At 42.7% G+C, this 24,326-nt stretch overlaps 1 pseudogene; it reads right to left on the bottom strand.

Annotated features, from left to right (window-relative positions):
- Positions 1-10,506: 10,506 nt before the first annotated feature.
- Positions 10,507-12,328, bottom strand: LOC147641967 (uncharacterized; annotated as a pseudogene).
- Positions 12,329-24,326: the final 11,998 nt, after the last annotated feature.

The raw sequence follows: 24,326 nt of genomic DNA, 5'->3' as shown, positions 1-24,326 counted from the left end.
AATCACATGTTATCTCTCACATGATGTCCATGTTGTGTTCTTTAATACAATACATGTCCTCCACATATCATTTATTCATAATAATATATCAAAGAATCCAATCAGGAAATCTTTACATTTAACTTACATTCATGTGATTTTATGTGTGTTCCTTAAAGCCCAACCCCATGCGTGAGGTAGTGTTGTTGCTACCTCCTCATTACCTCCTTGAAAGTTGGTTCCCATGAAAAGGTGGGCACATCAGCACAACTAGCATGGTAACCATCTAGCCTTGACCTTCTCAAGAGGGACACCATCATCCAACAATTTAAAACTGCATTCAAATTAGGGCATGTGCCAATTTTTTTCCAGTTATACATTTTTTATTTAAAAGATAGCAAATAATAGGAGGAGGAGGAGGAGGAGGAGGAGCAAATCAGGGCATGTGTAAAAAAAATTCCTGTTATACATTTTTTATTTAAAAGATAGAAAATAAGTGGAGGAGGAGGAGGAGGAGGGGGAGGAGAGAGAGAGAGAGAGAGAGAGAGAGAGAGAGAGAGAGAGAGAGAGAGGTGGTCCCTAGGGTGAATCTTTACCATGATGGCTACACAAATACCTCCATGTATGGACCCCTCAATGCCACATGTAATGGACAACCACTAATGTGACCATGGCTAGGCATGTTACGTGGGAAATCTACATGAAAATCTCATCGTGGCTATAACTTTACCTACATCTTCATGTGACTAGGTGTATAACCCACACACCAAGATGCCATGTCATGACCCATTGGGAATCCGTTTGGGGGGATGAGGGTATCTCTAAAGCCTAAGCCTTCCAAAATTATATTCCATGCTCATGGAATGATTTCAAATGAAACTAGTGGCACATTCCTATGGGAACATTACCACAACCCACCATAACTACCACATCCTTGTCATATGGGGAGAGGCTCTTCATATATTCCTATGTTTATCCATAGATCAACATCATCAATTTGATAAGCTTTCATGCATGTGTCATATGTTGTGGATGTAATAAGTGTCACTTAGACTTTATAAATAGTGCACTTTTGTGAGAGTTTTGACTTTGGACATAGAAACTATATACTTTGTTGGTAGATAGTGTGAAAGGGTTCTGGTACTTTCAGAGCATGGCTTGCTCTCTTAAACCCCTTAAAGTAACCCTTTTTATTGTAGGTAGGTTGTTAGTTGTTTCTAATACATTGGGAGCACATTTTCACATTTTAGTACCTAGTGAGATGCACGCTTGCACCATGATTAGTGTAAGTAAATTTATCATTACTATGAATATTAATACTTTATAATCTTCATTTCCACTTGTTTCTTGAATGTTTAGCATTCTCATCTTTCTTGATAATCCCTTTATGATCTCGACCTTAGCAAACAAATAGAGTTTCCCACCCTTACCTTGCAAGAAATTACACATTGTGGTGCACAAAAGAATATAGGAGCTTCCATGAGAAAAAAAACTTAGCATGCATTGAAATGGAAAAAAATAAAGAAAATTATTAATATTATTGATGAATAAATTTTTTTTAAACCCATATTTATACAAGTTCTTTGATGTTATTAATGATGAGCACAAAGAGTACAAGGTGCACAATTACTAAGGATAGATGAGTGAATGATAGTTGAGGAGCTATGCTATTGGTCTCTATATATGCTCCTCAAAATCAAGCAAGCTGAGGGAAGCCACACAAGTTCAGGTCCAATTTGATCCAGTCAACCATACCATTTGATCAAAGCAATATCAGACTATAGATTATCTCGTTGTAGATTTCAAGCCCATTTAGACTTGTTTGGATACCAAATGGAGCCCTTGAACCTTTTAAGGAGGAGCCTTAAAGAAGAAGACTTAAGTATCTTTTAGCCCTTGGTGTAGCTAGATATATAGGAATATCAATCCACAATTGCATGTAGCCTATTTGGTAGTGTACCAACCCTATCTAAGTTGTGTCTAACCACCATTTGGCCTCTTGTGGCTATCATGAAGCGTCTAATTTTGGGTCTTGCCTTGAAGAAATCCGAGCACCACTATACTCATTATAAATGGAGGCTTGAAAAGAGAGGTAGCCAATACCCATGTAGTTTTAAGCAAATAATGTAGTATTGTTTTCCATCACATACATAAAGTATTTCTTTGATCATATGTCGAGTTTATCAAGATGTTGTTACATAAGATCTCTCCCAATATTCTTTGTGAAGATGTTTGCATGATTGGGTAGTAGAATATCTCAACCTCTCCATACATGTTGAGACTATACACAAATTCTCGATGTGCTCCGTGCAAGTATTGAATTTGAATTTTTTGTAATTACTATGTAGCTTAATTGGTTATCATGATGCAACTCCATTGGATTTTCCTATGGTGCTCCCACGTCCTCAAGAATTCTCCTAAACTAGATTGCCTTGCATGAACCAAAGTATTATTGTCTTGCATGAACCAAAGTAGGCTACTTTATCATCAACCTCTTAGATAAAAGGGCTACAATGGCTTCTTTTGATGAAAAAATGCACACCTTAGGCCAAGAGAGAAGCATCACAAAGCAATTTGGTGTTGATACTTGGTGTGTTGAGTTTGAATACCAAAAATGGGATCTAAGGAGGATCAAAGCACATCAATGACACCATAGCTAATTATGAGATAAAAGGGCTACAATGGCTTCTTTTGATGAAAAAATGCACACCTTAGGCCAAGAGAGAAGCATCACAAAGCAATTTGGCGTTTGTGCGCTTTTGCCACACGTGTCGGAGCTAGGGACTTGCCAAGCACCGTGTGCGAGCCACGAATGGCTGCAAGCACACAACCCGGAAACTAGCAAGCTCAAAACAGGGAGCAATGGTGTGTCACTCACCGCTCAGACCGCCGTCATGAAGGATTCTCGCGCCGCGCGCCGCGATGAAGAAGGAGCCGCCGTCGCGCCGCTCTACCGCCGTGCCGCCATGCAATGCTCGATCTCTCTCTCTCTCTCTCTCTCTCTCTCTCACACACACACACACACACACACACACACACACACACACACACACCCACATGCTGGAGAAGGAGATGGGGAAGATGAAGCAAGAGCACTCCTTGTATTCAACACACAGAGAATGAGAGGTTTTAGGTTACATTTAACTTTTATATGTGACCTGGCTGTTCACACATGGGCGCCCACACATGGCCGACCGATCCTAACCCTTATCCTGATGAAATTCGAGGTGCGCCTCTCTTCGGCGATCACCCAATCCCCTTACCCTTTACATGTGGTGCTGACAAGCCCGGCCCATGACTCAAAATACGTAGAATAATTATATGACGTAAAAACTAATACCTCTCAATGTCTACCATAGGTTAACATGCCCCCCTTCCTGATGTAGATTCCGTCCTCAGAAGCTATGGTATGGTAAGCTCGACAGGGTTTGTTGTGGTAGATTGTATCTACAAAACAGGGAAGTAGAGTGAAAACATGCTTGGTCTTCAAGATATAGAGTGTATCAAAAATAAAATCAAGTATGTTAGACCACAATGGAAGTATGCCATGAGAACCTAGTTTAAGAGGTCACATTAAGGAGCTAGCGTAGCAAATCAACAGGAGTTTAAAACTATTGAAAGTAATTCAAGAGTTAGCAAGGTGTCAAAGGTTAATCAAGGTCTACAACTGGCCTAAGTCAAGGAAAATTACCAAGCTTAATAAATAAACAGATGACCACAATGTGTCTATTCTAAGAACGATCTAATCCCAAGAGCCTAAGGACACAAGAAACATCAGAGTCATAGGAGTCTTTTGCCTTTATTTCTTTTATGCACGTGACAATTTTTACAAACAATGGCGACCTCCCTAAAGCAAAACTAGCATCGCCCCTGGTGCCATGTTTACTACAAGGCCTTCTCCAGAATCTACTAGCTCACCTTAGGCAAGACTACCCCCTACCAACCCAGGGCCTCGCTCTGGAGTGGAATACTCCTCGCCTACCAAGTGTCAATAGGGTGATAGGCTGACATCAAAGCACATAACAAACATACATTGCCATTTTTTGTAGGCCTTTCTTTTTATTTTTTATTTATCTCTTTGGATTTTTGCTCCCAAATTATCATGCGTTCTTACATCCTTACAACAAAGGGGTAGAAGCTATGTCTTAGAGGTCAACACACATAGCCAGGTTGTTCAAGAATTAAGATGGTTTTAACCCTAGACCTAAGACAACCATATTCCAAGGTTAACTAAAGACATCATGCAATCCAAGAATATCTAAAATAAGGTTAACTAAAGACATCATGCAATCCAAGAATATCTAAAATAAGGTTAAACTCAATTAATGATTTACACTAACACCTTATGCAACTTCAAAAACTAAGTAGTGCTTGACAAATTCCATGTGGTCATCATGCATTATAGTTCATGCAATTAATTGAACAGTAAAAATGAAAGAGAGTTGGAATGGAAGAATTACACATGTATTTTGGAGATCTCCTTGATTCGATGAGAAATGCCCGTAATTTGATACAGTAGATATCCATGTATGAACATTGCAGTAGTCCTAGGACTATGAAAGCGAACCCACCTCAAACTTTTCAACCTGTACAATTAACTAACAAGCACTATACTTCGAGAGGCACATCAGTGGAAAAAATAAGGACTCGTTTAAGGACACAAAACTAGAAACAACTTGAAAACACTAACCTTCCTACCGGTCACCACCCTAATACTAAGGATCAAGGTAAGAGGATGTTGTAGAGCTTTGGCTGCTGTAGCCCTAAGGCTAAGCCTCTATCCGCATCATCCAAATAAATAAAATCAACCTCAGTAGTGCCATGAGTCTCGTCCGTCCATTCATCATCAGATATATCTTCTTTGTCCTCCCATCCACATAGACTTGTCACAAGAATGTAACTATGCGAGGATAGTCATCCGATGGAAAAGTAAAGACTTGGGCTATCGGGGATACGTCCTCTATGGAGTAGGGGTCAGTCGTGGTCAATAGGCGAATTAGCCATTCTAATTCCTCAACATTTTCCTCGCTGGCTAGTACATCTATATGATCCAATTCGGTTTTAATTACAGGACAGCACATGTGAAATATCTGAGAAAGGTACAGATGATACCTCTCACCAAAGGTGGGAGTGGATGAAGTGTGTGATGCTCGTGCATGTGCCATATCTGCAAACACAGATATAGCATCCATAGGTTCATGAAGACAGGTCAATCTTGTTTCTATTGTGTGCGGATAACTCTCCTCTTAATGTACTCTTGCTCTTTTTACTATTTTTTGTTTTTCTTTTCTTTTCTTTTTTGTGTATGAAGTTATATATATACATTCCCTCGAATTTGGGAGTTACATGGTCAGGGAGAAGGTTAGGGAGGAAGCAATAGAATGTCGAACGTGAGTACATGCTTCCCCCATTCCTTGGGTAGATCATTTTTTTTTTGCAATGATGTTGTAGCCCCTTGGAACCAATTTGTCTAGTGGGTTATAGGTGGTGATGTGGGTAGATAGCTTTTTATGACCCTTGTGGCCACATCAAGTTGCAGAGATGGTAGTGTACGCTCCCATGAACGAACGGAGGATATGGCTTCCGACGATACATTTACAAGGGGAGACGTAGACTCATTGGTTTCTTGGTGGGTATTGACAAGGGTAGGTGTAGAGCGCGCAGAAACTTTTATATCAACATGTGAATGGCATGAGGAGCTAGAAGCTTCCTGTGACTCCCCCCTTCCTAAGCTAGGTGGTATCAATCGATATCGTTTGGGAATCCAAACTAGCTCTGGAAGAAGTGGTGTGGAGTACTCCGTTACCTTTCCTTTACCACGGTCTTGAATTGTCGTTGTTTGGGGTGGCAACGTTTGGCTTACAAGATTTTACAAGCGATGTAGAGGAATTCAGCTTATGTTTAGGGACCCAAATCTGGTCATTCCCTTCGTAGTACCCTTGGGTTGCTAATAATATTTTAGGAATCCAACGTGATGTTACCTTGCCTTTTCTAGGGCGGGTAGCTGCTTTCCTACTACGAGGCTTCTTGTCGGAACAAGATTGAGCAGTAGAGGTAGCCGTTAAGCTTTTGGGACCCATTTGTATGTACTCTTCGGTAAAGTAAGCGGAGCCTTGGGGACCACACTGCCTGTCTCCACTCTTGGCGTTGAAGCGTTAGAGGGGTGGCAAACAATCAAAGATGGTGTAGCCACTTGACTTTGTGATTTTTCCTTATCTAGCGTTTTGTCCAGAGTTAATGGCTTAGGTGCGGGACCCTGAGTGGTTCTTGCATTGTAACTCACCTGGTTGCCCAATCAATATTGCACTTGGTGGCTAACATCCATTTACGCCCTAAGTTTACAGTTCCCTCCATGGTACCAGTAGGCATAACCAAAAAGGTTTGAACCACAGTCCACCGTCCCCTTGTCATAGGCAACAGGAGTGTGCAAAATTCCCGAGATAGTGGTTTTCTTCTTTTATTGATACCCGTAACTTGGATGGTACTCTTGGATAAGGGTGGTTTTCCAAGTTGACACCACACTCCATATGACAGCAAATTGTGTTGAGCTCCCATATCCAATAATGCATTATATAGCACCTTCCTGTAAGGACCTGTAGCTCAATTGGGTATCGTAGAGGCGGGTCAGATTCTAGTGAATCCTCCTGTGCCTCCTCGAAAAATGCTTGCGTAATCCCCAAGTTGGCCTCTTGTGGGTGCCTAACATGTTGTTGACGTTCTTTAGCTTCAACTCTCGCTTGTATCTTCTAAAGCTCAGCCTGTTCTTTAGCTACCTTCTTCTGATGGATTGCATGTAATTCCTCTTGGCTTAGGGGGTCATAGTATCTTTTGAATTTACTCCCATTGAGAAATCCAACGGTTTCAACTCCATCGAGAGTCTCCACTCAGATGGTACCTTGCGGGGTAATTTCACATACTTTGTACGGTCCCTTACCAGCATATTTTAGCTTCTTCTTTTCGTTACGTACTCCATACATCAGGACTTTATCCCCAACTTTGATGTCCTTGTTTTTCAGGTGGCTATCAATCAATTTCTTCCCTTCTATCCTTCTCTACAAGGGCATTGTACACTGCCAATTGTCTTTCTTCGTCAAACCGCTCAAGGGAGAATATACAAATGCTCTACTAAGGGATTACCATCCCAGCCCTCTTGAGTAGCAATACAAAGACTAGGAATGACAAATTCCCACGGCATGACTGCTTCTTGGCCATGTACCATCTTGAATACCATCCCAGCCCTCTTGAGTAGCAATACAAAGACTAGGCATGACAAATTCCCACGGCATGACTGCTTCTTGGCCATGTACCATCTTGAATGGTGTGCAATTAATAGCCACTTTGTACGCAGTACAATAGGCCCATAAAGCTGACATAAGCTTTACATCCCAATCCGTGCGATGAGCTTCAACAGCCTTTGTCAGAATAGAGATTAAGGTCTTCTTGGTACTCTCGGCTTGGCCATTCGCTTGCGGATAATAAGGAGTAGATGTATAATGGGATATCATGAAATTTGTTGTGAGCTCCTTAATCACTTCATTTATAAAATGCGTACCATTGTCGCTCACAAGTTCAAAAGGACAAAGGAAGCGTGTGATTATATTTTCAAAGAGGAACTTGGCTGTTGTCCTCACATCTGCCTTACATGTCACTTTCGCTTCAGCCCATTTGGTCACATAGTCAGTGGCCACAATAATATAGCGAGATTGTGTGTTACAGGCCGCTGGGCTAATTGGACCTACAAAGTCTAAACCCCACTTTTCAAACGGTTGGTTTACTTTAATTGGATGTAGGGGCATGTGATCTTTCCGCTGGGGTTTCTTGTAGCATTGGCATTCATCACAACCCTTCACAAAAAGTGATGCATCTTGGAACATAGTGGGCCACCAATACCCTGATTGAAATATCTTTCGCGCAATTAAGTTTCCTGAAAAGTGATGCATCTTGGAACATAGTGGGCCACCAATACCCTGATTACAATATCTTTCGCGCAGTTAAGTCTCCTGAAAAGTGACCACCGGCTACGCCCATATGTGCCTCTTGCAAAATATATAGATACTCATCCTCTCGGACACAACGCCTAAGAACGTCATCCTTTCCTCTTTTATAAAGAGTCCCGGCCATTAGGCAATAGGATTCACATTCCTTGATCAGCTTTTGAGCTAGTTCTTTACGAAGCTCTTTGGGTGGAGAACCATTAACCAAGAAATTAACAATCTTCTCACTCCATTCAGGCATTGTTTCCACCATGAACAAGGAAGTGTCAGGTAAGTCATCATCAACTCTTGTAGGAGCTTCACCATTAGGTATGCAAGACAAATGATCAGCCATGACATGTTTTTTGCCAGGTCTCACAACAACAGTGAAATCAAACTCAAGAAGAATCAACAACCATCGTGTGATTCTTCCTCTCTGGAGCATGGTTTGTTCACCAAATACAACAATGTTTGATGATCCACATAGAAAACAAACTTGGTGGCAAGAAGGTAATAACGAAATTTCTTTACTGCATATATCATTGCCAACCCTTCTCGCTCCGTAGTGGGGTAGTTCATTTCAGCTCTGGCAAAGCTAACGGGGTAGTCTAGTTTATGTTCTCCAGGTTGAGTTAGTACACACCCAATAGCAAAGTTTGATGCATCAATATGCACATGGAAGATTAAATCCCAATTAGGCATTTGCAAGATTGGAGCACTCGCCAGGGCCTTCTTTAATAACTCATATGCACGGTCACAATCTTCAGTCCAAATAAACTCGATGAGAAGCTTGTACAATGGTCGAGCTATCTCAGCGAAGAATAAAATAAACCTTAGATAATAACCAACATGGCCCATAAAGCGCTAGACTCCCTTATAGTTGGTGGGTGGGGGCAATTTCAGAATGACCTTGATTTTACTTTCGTCGGTGGAAATCCCATTTTTGGACACTATATGCCCTAAAATAACTCCGTGTTTAACCCAGAATTGGCATTTGAAAGGATTCAATGAGATGCGATATAATCTACACCTTTCAAATATTTTTCATAAACTTATCAAGTGCTCGTCCCAAGAGGAATGAACACAAAGATCATCTAAGAAGGCTTCACAAAAGTCCCTAAAGGCTGTGTTTATCAATTGTTGGAATGTTGCAGGTGCATTGGTTAAGCCAAAGGCCATGACACGAAAGACAAACACTCCAAACTCCATTATAAAAGCTGTTTTAGCTTAGTCCTCTACTACAATTGTGATCTGATTATAACCAGAGTACCCGTCTAAAAAGCTATAAGCCTCCTTGCCTCCTGCAACTCTTTCAAGTACATGTTCCAAATACGGCAAGGGGTAATGATCTCTTCTGGTGGCTGCATTAACCTTTTTGAGATCACGCACACTCTGAGTTTCCCATTCTTCTTTGGTACAATGACTATTGGAGAAACCCATTCTGAGTGCTCAATAGGGTATATGAATCCACATTTTATAAGCTGTACAATCTTTGCATACTTAGGATTCATTGGGTAGGGACGTTGCTAGATTGGTTTAGTAGTGCTAATCATTGGAATTGTGTGTTGCACCATAGAGGGTGGAACACCCTTCATATCATGGTATGTCCATGCAAATATGTCCTTGAATTCTTTAAGAAGCATCTTAAGTGTAGCTTCTTCCGTCTTGGTGAGGTCTTGAGCAATAAAGACTGGTTTAGACTCCTCACCTGGATCTTCTAGTTCTATCTCCTTAACTACGGCCGGGCCATCGTAGACACCGCTACTCCCATTGGTAGGCATTCGTCGTTGGGCTTTTGTGTAGACGACTTTATGTTTCCCCGTGGGTGGTAAAAGATTTGAAATGCTCGGGTGCGGGGTGTAAGTCTACCGGTTCTTGTTGTGCCATGATTTTTTCTTTAAATTCCGCTTCCTTTTGTTGCTGAGCTAACTCCCGGTTTTGACGCCTTCTCGCAGTACGACTTAGCTTTGCCTTCTCGCAGTACGACTTAGCTTCACAGTACAACTTAGCTTCGCCTTCTCGCAGTACGACTTAGCTTCGGCTTCTCTTCAATTTCTATTTGGGCGATGTCATGAGGTTGCGGACTACACCACATGACACTTTGGAGGTATTCTCCCCAATTATCCACTAACTTCCGAGATGAGCGTCATATGCTCCTACATAACTAAGCCATTCTGCAGTGGATCGCTCTTTGTTTATTCTAGCTCGTACATTAGCTCGATAGTGTTGTCGCTTATGTCCCATTTTCTTCTTACCTACTTTCTGATTTTTGTTTATATCATATTCAGACTCACTTGATCGATCTTCACTTGTGTCCCCCTCACTCGCGGATGAATTGCAAGAGGTTACTATCCTAGGCCTTGAGCATGTGGCTTCCACACTTGGGTGAATATTTAATTCATACCCCCTATCAGGCTCAGAGAGAGTTTCTTCTTGAGATTCAGACTCGGAGTTGCATTGGTCAGATTTTTTGCTACTTTCAGTGTCAAGGAAGTTTGCCACTTTCTTGCCATCAGAAGTCAAGTGCATAACACCTATCATGTTTATACTGGCACTAATGGTGGCATATCTTGCCCTTAGGTGTTACCCAACTTGTGCCTCTATTTCCCCATGTGTCTATGGTTGCCGCTAGGTGTACCCAATCTACGTTATCTGACTCAGTCATGCCCAGTAGGACATCCATATAAGGAGAATCTTCCCCATCATCGGTCTCTTTTTTGCATGTATAGCAATACTTTAATGGGGCTGAGTGAATAGTGGTATCCGATCGATTATCAATGATAACCTTGCTTCCTAAAGGATGTGCGCGACCATTCTCAAGATCAACTTGAATGACAGAGTCCTAGAATTGTAAGTAGACATGGTTTTTTGACCAGTCATGCACCATTTGTGCTTCCCTCATGAAAGGACGTCCTAAAATCATTTGATATGACATAGGATGCCCAGAGAAATCCATTACAATGAAGGTATGCCTTACCTTGTATCCAAGAACCTTGATCTCAAGGTCCCTTAGCATTTCAATAGGTTTAGCTATAGTTCCATTTGCCATCTTAACCACTATGTTTGTGACTTCTAGGTGAGGTCTTCCCATAGATTCCCAGCAGTTTTTAGTCACAATGCTCACTCCAGCACCACCATCAAGGATTCCCCTTAGAGTTAATCCCTTGGTAGTAATGGGGAGGGTTGCATTAGATTCGTCACCTTCAAAGTATTGTCCCAACTTGTTAACAGGTATTTCAACGACCAAGTCTTCATCTAGGTTGGGCTATAGATCCAAATGTTCCTCCACATCTTGAAGCATGTCGGGTCTATCCATATTTGCAAATTGTGGTAACCCCACCTTCAGTTCTCCATTGAGAAATGCTCGAAGAGCTAAGAATAGCTCAGGATCTCCGTATAACTTGGATATGATCGTGGTTCTGATTTCAGAGGACATGAAATCCATTAGTTTGGACACATTCAACGGTACTTTTTGAGATATCGGCCCTTGACTAGGGACTGGTGAAGATGGAATCACTTCCTCTTCGACGGGGTCAGGCATTCCCTCACTAAACATTCTTTCAAGCAAGAAGGGTGTCTGCCCACTTTCTGATGTCCTATCCTCACTTTCTTCCCGAATGATACTAGGTATAGCTAACGGTTTATGGCTCCTGTGAGGCGAAACTTGTGTAGGAAACACTGTGTCTGGGATCTTGATTTTTCTAGGTTCTGGCTCTAGTTCTCTTTGTGTTTCTTCCACCAAACCCCTTAAGTGTTGCACTCGTTCAATCTCCTCTACTGGGTTTAGGTAAGTCCCAATCTTTTTCTTGAGGGTTTTTGGCCCACGTGGCTTGTCTTTGAGAGTCTCAGTCAGTCTGGGTAGCTGAGAGGGCATTAGCTGACTTGGTTGTGGGGCAGGAGGAGTTTCCTTTTGTTTCCCCCGATTTATGTCTTTGCTTGATTCCCCTTCAAGTGGGTTCCTTCCTTAAAGTAGTGGCTTTGGTCTCCATGGTTTCTATTGAATCAGAATCATCTTCAGGATCATTCATATACACAGGGTCATCTCCTGTCCCTATATTATTCTTTGAACTAGGTTTGGAGCTTGTGGCATTAAGCGATCTCTTCCGTTGCATTTTCTTTTTCTTTGCTCGAGCAATTGATGCAGTATCCCTCTCTTCAAGAATGTAGTTTTGATTTTGAAGCGTTGACCGTGTGACTACATTTGCGGGTACAACAGGTGTGGTTCCTAGTGCCTCTTTGGTGACCTCAACCAAATTCAATGGCATAATCTTGGGTGCACTTGGATTATGTGGACATTGAGCAATCAAATGATCGATGCCACAACGATTACATGTAAGTACCGGCATTCCTGACGTGCTCCCTTGATTTGGTTGCATTTGAGTAGCGATCTTCTGTAGCCTATTAGGGCACTTCGCTACACGATGCGGTCCACCACAATCGTAGCATTGAAGAGGTGGTCTCCTCGCAAAGGTATTAAGGTTTTACCCTCTTGTGGGTGAGAGCAGCCGCTTAATATACAGGTGACTTGCCCGAAATGATCCTCCATGTAGTACTGGGTAGTCATTTCAAACGTATCAATCCCATATGGAATAGTGGGGTCTATATCCTCTTCATAATCCCCACACGCACTATGTGACTCACAACCCATCTGGTTTATAGGGGTAACTCTCGGATGATGCGGAGGTTGTGGTCCTAGCACTGGTGGTGGTAACGGCACAGACTGGACTAAATTTGGGTTCCTTAAAACTATGTGTTGTGACGGTTGCTCGATAGGTGGTGCAGCAATCAGTGCAGGCACTTGAGGTGTGTTTGACCAGGCTAGTGGTGCCTGATTTGTTAACATACGCTTAAGTACTAGGCAATCTTTAGATTGATGGCCATACTTACCACATGTATTGCAAGTTCTATTGAATTTAACTCTGAATGTGGGACATTCACTCGTGCTGCTATGTGGTCCTAAGCAAACCGAACACCATTGTTGCTCTCTTCTTAGGTACATATGGCTATTTTGAGGAGCTCAATTACCCCTAAAATATTCTTGGAGAGCCTTAGTAAGGTCAGCTCTGTAGACATTTTGGATATCTTGGTGGACTCCTTGGCAATAGGTTTTATAGTCATTGGCTCGTGCCCAGATACTTGCGAACTAACAGACTTTGTCTCCGAAGACACCTTTTACCTGCATTCATCAAGTTGTCTTCTAACTGGATTGCATTCGCACTGACTGCTTCCCACGTCGTAAGACCTCTAATGACTAGACCATTGTATATGTCCTCGTGGCGTAATCCTCGGATGAATCTATCAAGAAGTTGGTTGTGATTGAAGCGCTCATCTCGGGAGTACAACGAGAATTTAGATGCTTTAGTCAACTAATAAAGTCTCTCATTGACTCTCCTTCCTCGCGTTCATCTTTTTGGAGTTGAGATGCTACACCCCAAAAAAGCACACCCTCACGTATGTATTCTTTCAAGAACAATCTCTTGAGAGTGGGATAGTGAGTACGCTCTTCAACCCTTAAAGTTCAATACCAATCTTTGGCTTTTCCACTCAAGGTTAAGCCTAAGGCTTTACACTTATGTAGCTCATAGTGCTCTTCCAAGGAATCACACACGTGTTCAAAAACTTCAATGTGCTTCCTAACATCTTCGTTACCACTGAAGTTCTGAGTGAGCTTGGCAACTTGTACCGCCTTGCTTCTAGGCTCTCTCTCAGGTATGCCACGCATGTTTTCTGTAATAGATCGTCCGATCGTTTGAGAAAACGCTGCTAGATCACCTAAGTGAGCAGGCATAGCTAGTGGAGGCACTTCTGGGATGGCCTAGTTGATAGGAGTTGGCATTGGTCTTGGTATGTATGCAGCTGACACAGGATATGATATGTGACTAGGCATAGCTCCTCTTGGATAAGGGTCCTAATAAGGCATTCATGTAGCATACGCCATTGGCATAACAGGAGGCGTAGGAGCTACATGAGCATGAGTAGAGATAGGTACATATGGTCGATATGCACTGGTACGCACTGTTGTAGGTACTGTACCACTAGGTAGCCATGTTGTACTAACTACAGTGGTAAACGGGTGCACTTTCTATCATGCTCATCATCGGAGTAGGCATTGTGGATTCCCTAATGGAAAGTTGAGCCAAAGTTGGAAAGCTAAAGTTACTGCTCGTGGGCTCAACCTGCATTGAGACTCCAGGCGAAACAACATATGAAGGATCTACGAGACTCACCAAGGGAGTCTCCAATTGCGATAGGGTTGGTTGTTTAGCCTTGCCCGTGTCCAAAAATCTCATAGGGCCAATTGAAACTAGGTTCACTCCCCTATTCTGCCTCTCAAATTGGATAATTATATGGATAACTTCACACATCATTTGTTGTTGTGTTCATCTAGATTGGTGGCACTAGATGTAGATCGTATGACTTCTAACCAACCTACATGGTATGTGTAACCCGTGTATAGGTCAGTCAGAGTCTCCGTGTGTAGGTCATATTCCCAATTTTCATTGAGAAATATCCCATCTAAACTTGGCGTGCCAAAAGGTTCTCTCAAAGTGGACGCAATGTCACTTCTTGTGGTTTGACTTCTAGGGGCCTCTACTTTAGGAAGGGCATCGGAAGGTGGTAGCTCAGTAGGGCCTTCATTGCATAAAGTGGGTAGAATATCTACATGGAGACTCTTTGGGAGGGCAGGGTCTACATGAGATGTGAATGGCAAATCTATTTTCCCACCTCCTTCGTTTACTTCACTTGTCTTGCAAGTTCAGAGCGCGTAGCTCTACTAAAAGTCTCTATTAAACGACGACTAAACATGTTAGATCTGGGTTGTGGGACCCAAACTAGCACATTTTGGCTTGCTTCCTCAGAGTTCTGGGTAGGATTCCCTTTCATGATTTCAGAGTCAGAGGACGAGTCACTAGCCGCTATTCGTGGATCTTGGGTTGCACTTCCTTGGGTTCCAATTGAAGGCCAAGATGCTAACGTGGAGGGATGGTGTGAGCCTGCATAAACTGAAACGCTTTCTAGTTGCTCAGACTCTAGCACCCAACCAGAGCGTAGATGCATGTGACGTGGGTATCCTACGGGCGTTGGTAACTACCCTTGAAACCCACACAAGTGGTTTCGCAGGTGTTTCGCATCCCGTTTTTACTTGTTTTTATCTTTTTTTCAACCCGTTTTTACCCCCTTACTTATGGTCGAAACTGGACTAAGGCGTGTGATAGCTCAAGACGAGCGTATCGTTCAAGGGGTCCTAACGTGCTTTACAGCACAGTGTTCGCCTATCCAGAGCTCCCGTGGCCCTCTCAGAACACTCTATTTGTGCCTAGGTGTGAGGCTTAAATTAGAAAGTCCAAGGGTGCCTGTTGGGGGGAAAGGTGAAGGCTTTGTCCCACATGCCCACTCCACTCCTTTTGGGGTAATCCAAAAATAGAGCTTCACTCCCCTTAAGCTTTCACTTGAGAGAATGCTATGATAGAGAAAGAACGTGAAAAGAAAAAGAGACCAAGAAAAACCCATGGAACATAGTAAAAGAAATTCCAGTAGTTAAAATCTATCAGGACGACCCAATTAAAGAGGTGTATAGGGATGTGGTAGAAACCTACTATGCAACCACTAAGCACCCGAGCTTAGAGCTTCCAGTCATGCATACAATAACTGTAGAGCATCTAGAAGGTTTCACTAAGCGTGTTCATGATAGATGGGAGAACGACTTTAGAACCCTTGAATGGCCAGAGGTTAGGGAAATGACATGGAAAGGAAGGCCCCTTTTCACTGAGGTGTCTACCTTAGACATGACACGTCCAGATGAATCTGCCTTTCGAGGAGAAACACTAGCACCACCATGGGCTAGAACCCCAAGTGTGGCTCGACCAGCACCTTCCATGCGAACAACTGCTAAAGGACCAGTCTTTCCAACGATTGATCCTACGAGGAGACCCGGGGCTATTAGAGAATCTAGGGGAGAAGAAAGACCACGAGCAAGTGGATATGTACCTCTAAGAGAACCCCATAGACCAAGTGAACTGACATTTGAAGAGCCTAGAGTTAGAGGCCAAGACTCATATAGGAGACATGACGATGAATATTCTAGAAAAGTGAGACCATCTGCGCTGCAAAAGCTTGTCAAGAAGTATGACGGATCCGGTGACCCATATGACCATATAGCAGCTTTTAAGCAAGGTATACATGCAGAGCAAGTCACGGATACGCATAGCAAATCGAAGGATTTGGCTTGATGCTAGAGAGTAAGTCTTTATCATGGTTTCAGACTTTAGAGCCTGAGGCAAAGCGATCTTTCGATGGGCTGGAAAAGAGCTTTATAGCTGCGTTTTCAAAAATGGGAATTAAGCACGATGCGGTAGCTCAAATTTACGCTTTTAAGCAAAAAGATCAAGAATCTGTGCGAGATTACGTAAATAGGCTAAAGCAGTACATCAATCGATGCCCTGACGATGAGAAGCCAAGCCAAGGAAGATTAATTTCTATCTTCCTGGAAGGCTTACAAAACAAGACGCTTCACGCTCACTTGTACGCAAAGAAGCATGTTATCTTCAATGAGTGTTGCATGGATGCTATGGATTACGATGACAACTTTGACATGACTAGCATGGGAAACCAAGATAGTCATCCGGACGATAAACGTAGCTCTGGGAAGGGCTCTGACTCTAGTGTGCCATTAGTTAATCCAGATCAGATTACCGAGATAGTATTGAAAAAGATGGGGCAATACTATAGACCTTCCTACCGACCCCAACCATCATACATGCATACTGTACCTATAGGCCCACTGTACCTATATAGGCCCCTACGTCTATGGAGGATGTGGAGGTAGCCATAAAACCGAGCAGTGCCCAACCTTCTCACCATGTTCCAACAAAGAAGTGGTGCCAGCTTTGTAAATGGAACTACACACATGTGACTTCGGACTGCAATCACATTCCAACAAAGAAGTGGTGCCAGCTTTGTAAATGGAACTACACACATGTGACTTCGGACTGCAATCACATTGCAAGGATACAAAGGGAACAAGCAGCCAACTCTGCACCTAGACAGCAAGTTGTGAACCATGAGAGAACCTTCGTTGCTCAAGAGCAAGCACGGCCGGTGCTAGGAGCTCAACCTCCTCCACCTGGCACAGCTTCCTTTAGATATGTGGAATATGAGAATCCTGAATTAGGTATGGAGATGGTTAGCTCTCAACCATACTACATCGAAGTGGAGCATCCTCTTGTCGAACCCTACTTTGAGAACCCAACCGGACCAAGCCTAGTTCATGACTTTATTGGAGACCCAAGCTCTTTGATGCTTATAGGATCTCAACCAACCAAGACTCAAGGTTATCCAGGACCGTATCCTACAAAGAGACTATACCCCACGCAACAAACAGGACCATGCTACGAATGTGGTGGACCACATTGGGCGAGAGAATGTCCAAACAAGAAACGACCCCTCTTAGCTAACATAAGCACAACATCTACGTTTCCACCTATAGAGAGGTTTTGCCAAGGGTGTAGCATTGACCATCTACCAAAGGATTGCTTGTTGAAGCCTACGGATTCGGCAGCACAAAAAGCTTATGCGCCCCTCAACTATGTTGAAGTGATTCCATCACCCACGACATCTGAGGAGGAGAACGAACTAGTGTCGCTAAGAGTAGTGACTAGAGCCCAAGCGCAAAAGAATGTCAAAGAGGTTTTTGAGAAACCCTCGGAGATTAAGGTTCTATCCAAAGATGGAAAAGAGAGAAAGAAATCAACTCGACATAAACCACGCAGCAAGGGGAGTAAGAAGTCGAAGGAGCAGAAGAGCTCTGATGGAGGAAACTCTATCCCAAAAGAGCTAGAAGGAATGTTGAAAACGAAACAAATCGGAGAGAAAACTCAAAATGAGTAAAAGGGAAAAGCATCGGAGTCTGAGGAAAGCTCAGGAGGATCAATCCTTGTGGACAAGGTGTACGAGCCTTTAGATGCAGCGCTTCAAGCATATAATAGTAGGATCACAGCTCTGATCGAGCTGCCTAAGAAGCTGCAAGAATATCCCAACCCTCGTGAAGAGACAATCAACTTGGCTATCCATAAGCAGTTGATTAAGGATACTTAGACTCTAATAGACGGCCCACCACCTATGTACGCAAGAGGACCTGCTTCTCTGAAGCCTAACTTAGAGACGATACCAAAAGCCACGCCAAGCATGGAAAAGGGAAGTGAAGTTGTGTCCCTACGTTTCCCAGAAATGCCTGAAGGAGATGATTTTACCTCATACCAATACAGACGAGTCAAAACCATTGACTACCGCGGATTTTGGAGATGAAATTCCTGAAATAGAGGAAGCAGTAGCAAGGGAGATGTGGGAAGCAGTGCAAAAACAAGTTGAGAATCTAGCATCTTCTGACAAGTCACCACCATTCTCTATAGTAGAATTCTCAAATCAAAGGGTTCAAGAATTAGATGCTTTATCTCTACCAGATGATGCTCAGACTGTTGTCTCCGCTCGGAGCAACAAGCTCACATGCAAGACACTGCCCTCATATTTAGGACTTTACAAAGCACATAGCCAAATCATGCGAGTACCATCAATGACACGACAACCTCATCAGGAACGAGACATAGGGAGTTTGTAAGCTTTAATGTCGGCACCAGTTACGTGTACCATTCCACTCGTAGAGTTCTTAAAGCTTAGGCCAAGATTGTGGGGAGAAGTGGCTACACAATTAACTGAGCAAGGATTGTGGAACCAGAACATCCAGGTTAAGGAGTTGTTGAAAGGCTTCTGAGCTAATGCTTAAGCAAACAATTCCGGTTCCTATGAACAAAGTTGGCAAAGCATTGTGAAGACGACGAAGAAAATACTACGCTTCCTGTGGAGATCAACAAGATTGAATCTATAGCTATTCTAGATAGCGGAGCAGGGGTGAGTATAGCAACAAAAACTGTATGGGAAATGTGGGAAAAACCTGCAATTAGAAGTACAAGGATGAGTTTGCAATTAATTGGCAGACAAAAATCTAGAGAGTCCCATAGGATTGCTTGAGAACGTTATAGTCAAGTCATGTGGCATTGAGTACGGACATACCTTTGCTATTGTAGACTTTGGCAAGAACACAAATTACGAAGTGATCCTAGGAAGGCCATTCATGCGCCAATTCAAAATGATTCTAGACTGGGGTTACAATTACTTGTACCTCAGACATGAGAATGTAACCCCACGAGGGTGAATCTGAAAAACCATGCTTATCGAGATGTGACGCACTCTCCTGTGGATGAGTTTGATTCCGCTTCTTCAGAAGCATCGGGAGCAACTATGTCTGAAGGAAGAGCTGATCTATGGATCTGTGGAGCATCTTATTGAGACTTGCAACCTAGAAATGTTACCATAGATAGAAGTGTGACGGATGAGGCGTATATCCCTATACCTTTTCCTGAGAACTTGATAGATCCCTTAGAATGGAACCATATTTTAGCTACCATAGATACTTGTGCATTGCCAAGGCAAACACAGTTCTGTGATTCAGATGGGTATGACATTATTCCCGTAAGAATGCTAAGACCAATCTATGCAGAGGAACCTCAAGAAGCCCCTAGGTATGAAGCAAACAAATCATTATTGCTAGGAGATATGGTATCTGTAGAGGAAGTATCCCCTCTTGAGTACAGCTCAGCTGATGAAGGAGATGAGGATAGATGCTTAGAATCCTCTGATGGGAAGGATTCTGATGACGATGCCATAGTCCCTGAATCAGAGATAGAGAAGATAAGATTGTTGTTAAAGGGCAGAGAGATCTTGCTGAGTATTCCTAGTGACAAACAGAAACGTAAGTTTTGCAAGAGTCACCGGAAGTTTCGCAAACAGAAAGTCAAGGAAAAGAGACAACAACAACAAAAAGAAAGAGAAGATGTGGATAAAGAAGACTTTATTCCACCTCCAACCTTTGTAGGGAAGAACGAGTACTTGTACTACTTGGGAGCTGATGATTGCATCAAAGACGAGATGAAATGGAGATACGGCTTTCAATTAGTGCAAAAGCTAAACGAGAAGGAGAGTGACAACCCAAAGAAGAAGAGGAAAAGGAAACCGAAGCTAAAATCTAAGGCTTCAGTGCATTCAGTCATCAAGACTGAACAAAGCACCATGACGAGAGTAGAGCGTAAAGCTCTAGTGCAAGAACGGAAAAGAATGCTAAAAGCAGCATGGTCTTCCATGAGTGATGACTCAAAGGAAGAAGAGGATACCACAAATATCCCCTCAAACTTCAAGAAATTCACCATACAAGATCGGAAAATAGTCTTGCAACAACCTATTCGATAGAAACCAGAGGAACCAGGAGTTTCCTATGATGGCCTTGAGGACGCCAAGAAAATAGACCTGGCAGAACCAAGCGAAGAGCCACGTAACGTGTGGATTGCCACATACTTAACCCAAGCGGAGGAATAATTGCTAATCCCTACTCTGAGAGAGTATTGAGATATATTTGCTTGGAGTTACAAAGACCTTAAGGGGGTAGATCCAAAGATCTGCCAACATACAATTCCCATACGAGAGGATGCCAAGTCGTCCAAGCAGCGTCCTTACACGTATAACGATAATTTTGCCAAAAAGATCAAAGAAGAGATTGACAAGCTGTTATTAGCGGCTGAGTTTATTTATGAGATTGAACATACAGAATGGGTTTCACCGATTGTGATAGTACCTAAGAAGAATGGAAAACTAGGAGTATGTGTCAATCTAAAGAAAGTAAATGCTACTGTCCGGGACCACTATCCGCTTCCACTCACTGATCATGTATTGGAGAGGGTAGCTGGTAAGAAGGCATACAGTTTTCTTGATGGATTTTCGGGCTACAACCAGGTATCTATTGATCCAAAGGATCAACACAAAACTGCATTTGCCACAGAATGGGGAGTGTTTGTATATAGAGTCATGCCTTTTGGTTTGACTAATGCTCCAACCACCTTTTAGAGGTTGATGAGCCATGCGTTCAAAGAATACCTGCGATTATTTCTTGAAATATTCATGGATGACTTGTGTGTGCATTCCATCGACAGAGAAGAACACATAGAGCATCTCAAAAAAATCTTTGAGAAATGCAGAGTGTATCGCATATGCCTTAACCCTGATAAATGCAAGTTTATGGTTAGGCAAGGGAAGATTCTAGGCCACATTGTGTCTAGGAATGGTATATCCACGGATGCGGAAAAGATAGCTGTTATTGTTGAGCTACCTAGACCTTACAATGCAAAATGGGAACAAGTTTTCATGGGTCATTGCGGCTACTATCGTAGATTTATCTACATGTACGCTGAAATAGCACGGCCATTGTACGCACTCCTTATTGTATTTGAATGGACAGAGGATTGTGAAGAAGCCTTTGAAAAGCTGAAGAAAGCATTAGTGACAGCACCTATTCTCAGGTCGCCGGATTGGGATAATTTATTCCACGTACATATAGATGCTTCGGCTTTTGCAATTGGATGTATTTTAGCTCAACCAGGCGAGAACAAAATGGACTTTCCAGTCTCATATACTAGCCGCCAGTTGAATAGTGCTGAAAAGAATTACACCACCACAGAAAGAGAAGGCTTAGCTATGATCTACGCTATGAAGAAGTTTCGGCATTACCTTTTGGCCAACAAATTTACCTTGTGAACAAGCCATGTGCAACTAGAAGGATTGTACGCTCGTTTGTTATTCTACTTGAATTTGATTTTAAAGTAGCGGTAAAGAAGGGAAAAATGCATCAGCGGGCTGATCATCTTTCCAGGATAACTTCAGGAGAAGCACCCATTGGTATAGATGATGATATTCCTGACGCTACTCTATTCTTGGTTGAGATAGCACCAAGATGGGCAGAACCCATCATTAACGATAGGATTTGTTAACTCCATTAGTCCCACCAATGAAAAGATAATGACCTTAGAGCATTGTGCTCCTTATAAGCTTCTTTCTGGACGATTGTATAAATTAGGAAAAGATGGAATACTTCGTCTATGCCCTGACCCTGATCAATATGATGAGATTATCTCATATGTCCACGTGAGCTTAGGAGAGGCAGACATGTCTCTGGGAAGGATACGGTTAAAAGAGTTTTGTGGGATGGATATTGGTGGCCAACACTTCATGCTGATACAGAAGAGTACGTATGAATTGTAAAATTTATCAACAAACGAAACCTATTCCTCATGTGACTCTATTTTATATTTCAACAACACCCAATTGGAGTTCGTACATTGTGAAGTATTTGACGCAGGGTCATACGGACGATAAGATGCCGAGGCATAGAAAGAGAGCCATAGAGGTAGAAGCAGCGAGTTTTCTGATTATTGAAGGCCAGCTGTACAAAAGGGGCAAAGATGGAAACCTACGGACTTGTGTTTGTGAGAGTGACTACCTTAGCGTATTGACTCATCCACATTCAGGAGTTGGGGGTGGACATTTCTGTGGGGAAACAACTGCCAAACTTATACTATGGTCAGGACTATGGTGGCCTACGCTTTTTCATGATGCAACAGAGTATGTCAAACGATGTGATCAATGTCAAAGAGCCAAACCTCCTACCAAGTATGAGGACATGCCACTGAGACCAATTATGGGGGTTAGAGCTTTTGCCAAATGGGGAATTGATTTTGTGGGACCGATTAAACCACCAGCACGCCATACACATGCTGAGTATATCATTGTAGCCACAGATTATCTTACGAAGTGGGTAGAAGCAAAAGCCACAATAAAAAACGATGCTAGGACCACTGCAAAGTTTTTATACGAACATGTGTTTACACGCTACGGTTTACCTATTGAGATTGTGAGTGACCAAGGTGTGCATTTTATCAATGAAGTCATTACCTTTCTTTTGGAAGGCTTTATGGGGTCATCCATAAGAGGTCAGCGCCTTATCACCTGCAAGCAAATGGTCAAGCTGAGAGCACAAACAAGACTCTTTGCACTGCGCTTATAAAGATTGTTGAGGGACATAGAACAGATTGGGAACAGAAACTTCACTCAGTTCTATGGGCTTACCGAATTGCTTACAAAACGTCCATAGGCACAACACCTTTCAATCTAGTTTTTGGATTGGACGCTATCCTTCTGATAGAATTTATTGTACCTACACTTCGAGTTGCAAAACAACTTGAGTGGACGGATCATGAATTCTCTACACGGATTGATGAATTGGAGAGGCTAGATGAAGACAGGCTATTGGCAGTCATTGGCATGTATGCTGAAAAACGACGCCAAAAGCATTGGCATGATACGCATGTGAAGAAAGGTCGCTTCAGGAGAGGTGATCTAGTGTTGCTTTACACATTGAAGAAACAAAAACGCAAGCTGCAAATGCGAGGGCTTGGTCCATTTGTGATCAACGAGCTTAGTGCGAGTGGTGCAGTAAGGTTGGAAACCTTAGACGGAGAGCCAATGACTAACTTCATCAATGGTAGCCGCTTGAAGCGCTATGAAGAACCTCTAATAGATGATATGCTGATACACATACATGCTAGTCAGACACGTAAAAAAGCTCAAGCTTTGTTACAAAGTCAAGCAAAAGAATAAGCTAAGGCTAGAGTAGCACTAGCACGAGAGCGCCACAAGGCAGCTATCATGGCCATCCACTTGAATGATGATGAAGACTTTGTAGAACCCTTTCATATTGAAGTAAGGATCCCTACTCAAAGAGCAATCTTTGCAGCGTCTGCACTTATAGATTCGGGAGCCGACTGCAATGTTTTGTCTTATGAAGCGTGGACATCATTAGGCCAACCTTTGCTCACCAATGCATCATTGAACTTCCAGAGTTTCTCTGGTGATGAAACCCCAGCCCTAGGCAAGTGCTGTATTAATATGTCCATTCAGGATCAATCTATGCACGTGACTTTTTATGTTGCTAACAAGAGCCAAGCAGTGGTGGTGGATGTTGTTTTAAGTAGATCATGGATTAGAACCACCAGATGCGGTATGGACTGGAACTCACGACAATACACCTTGTTGGTAAATTCTACTCACCTTATAGGATCAAGTGCTTCGGCACTCCCATCTTTTCAAAAGGTGGAGACCATCACTACTGTGATATAGAGACAACCTCAAAAGATCCAATAATTTGGGTGAATAATGACAATGACAATACTTAAGGATGGCATGTGCCAACATCTCTCTTATATGCACAAGGCTACGGAAGGGGGGAAGCACTTAGAATTCAAATCTGGTTACCTAAAGCAGCTCGCAAGCCAAGACCCAATGCTGCCAAGGAACATCCTAGGAATACAAAGCTAAAGAGAAGATTCACCAAAACCAACAGTTCCACCTCCAACAAGACCACTCAACAACGGTGGATCCCAAAGAAGGTTCTGCAAGCACAAGGCTACTACGAGGGTGCTACTACCTTGTGGCTAC

This window comes from Cibotium barometz, chromosome 1, assembly GCF_041138505.1.
Source record: "Cibotium barometz isolate CiBa-2024 chromosome 1, ASM4113850v1, whole genome shotgun sequence".
Taxonomy (NCBI): domain Eukaryota; kingdom Viridiplantae; phylum Streptophyta; class Polypodiopsida; order Cyatheales; family Cibotiaceae; genus Cibotium; species Cibotium barometz.
Note: the sequence above shows the minus strand (reverse complement) of the source record. Positions and strands in the feature narration are given on the sequence as shown.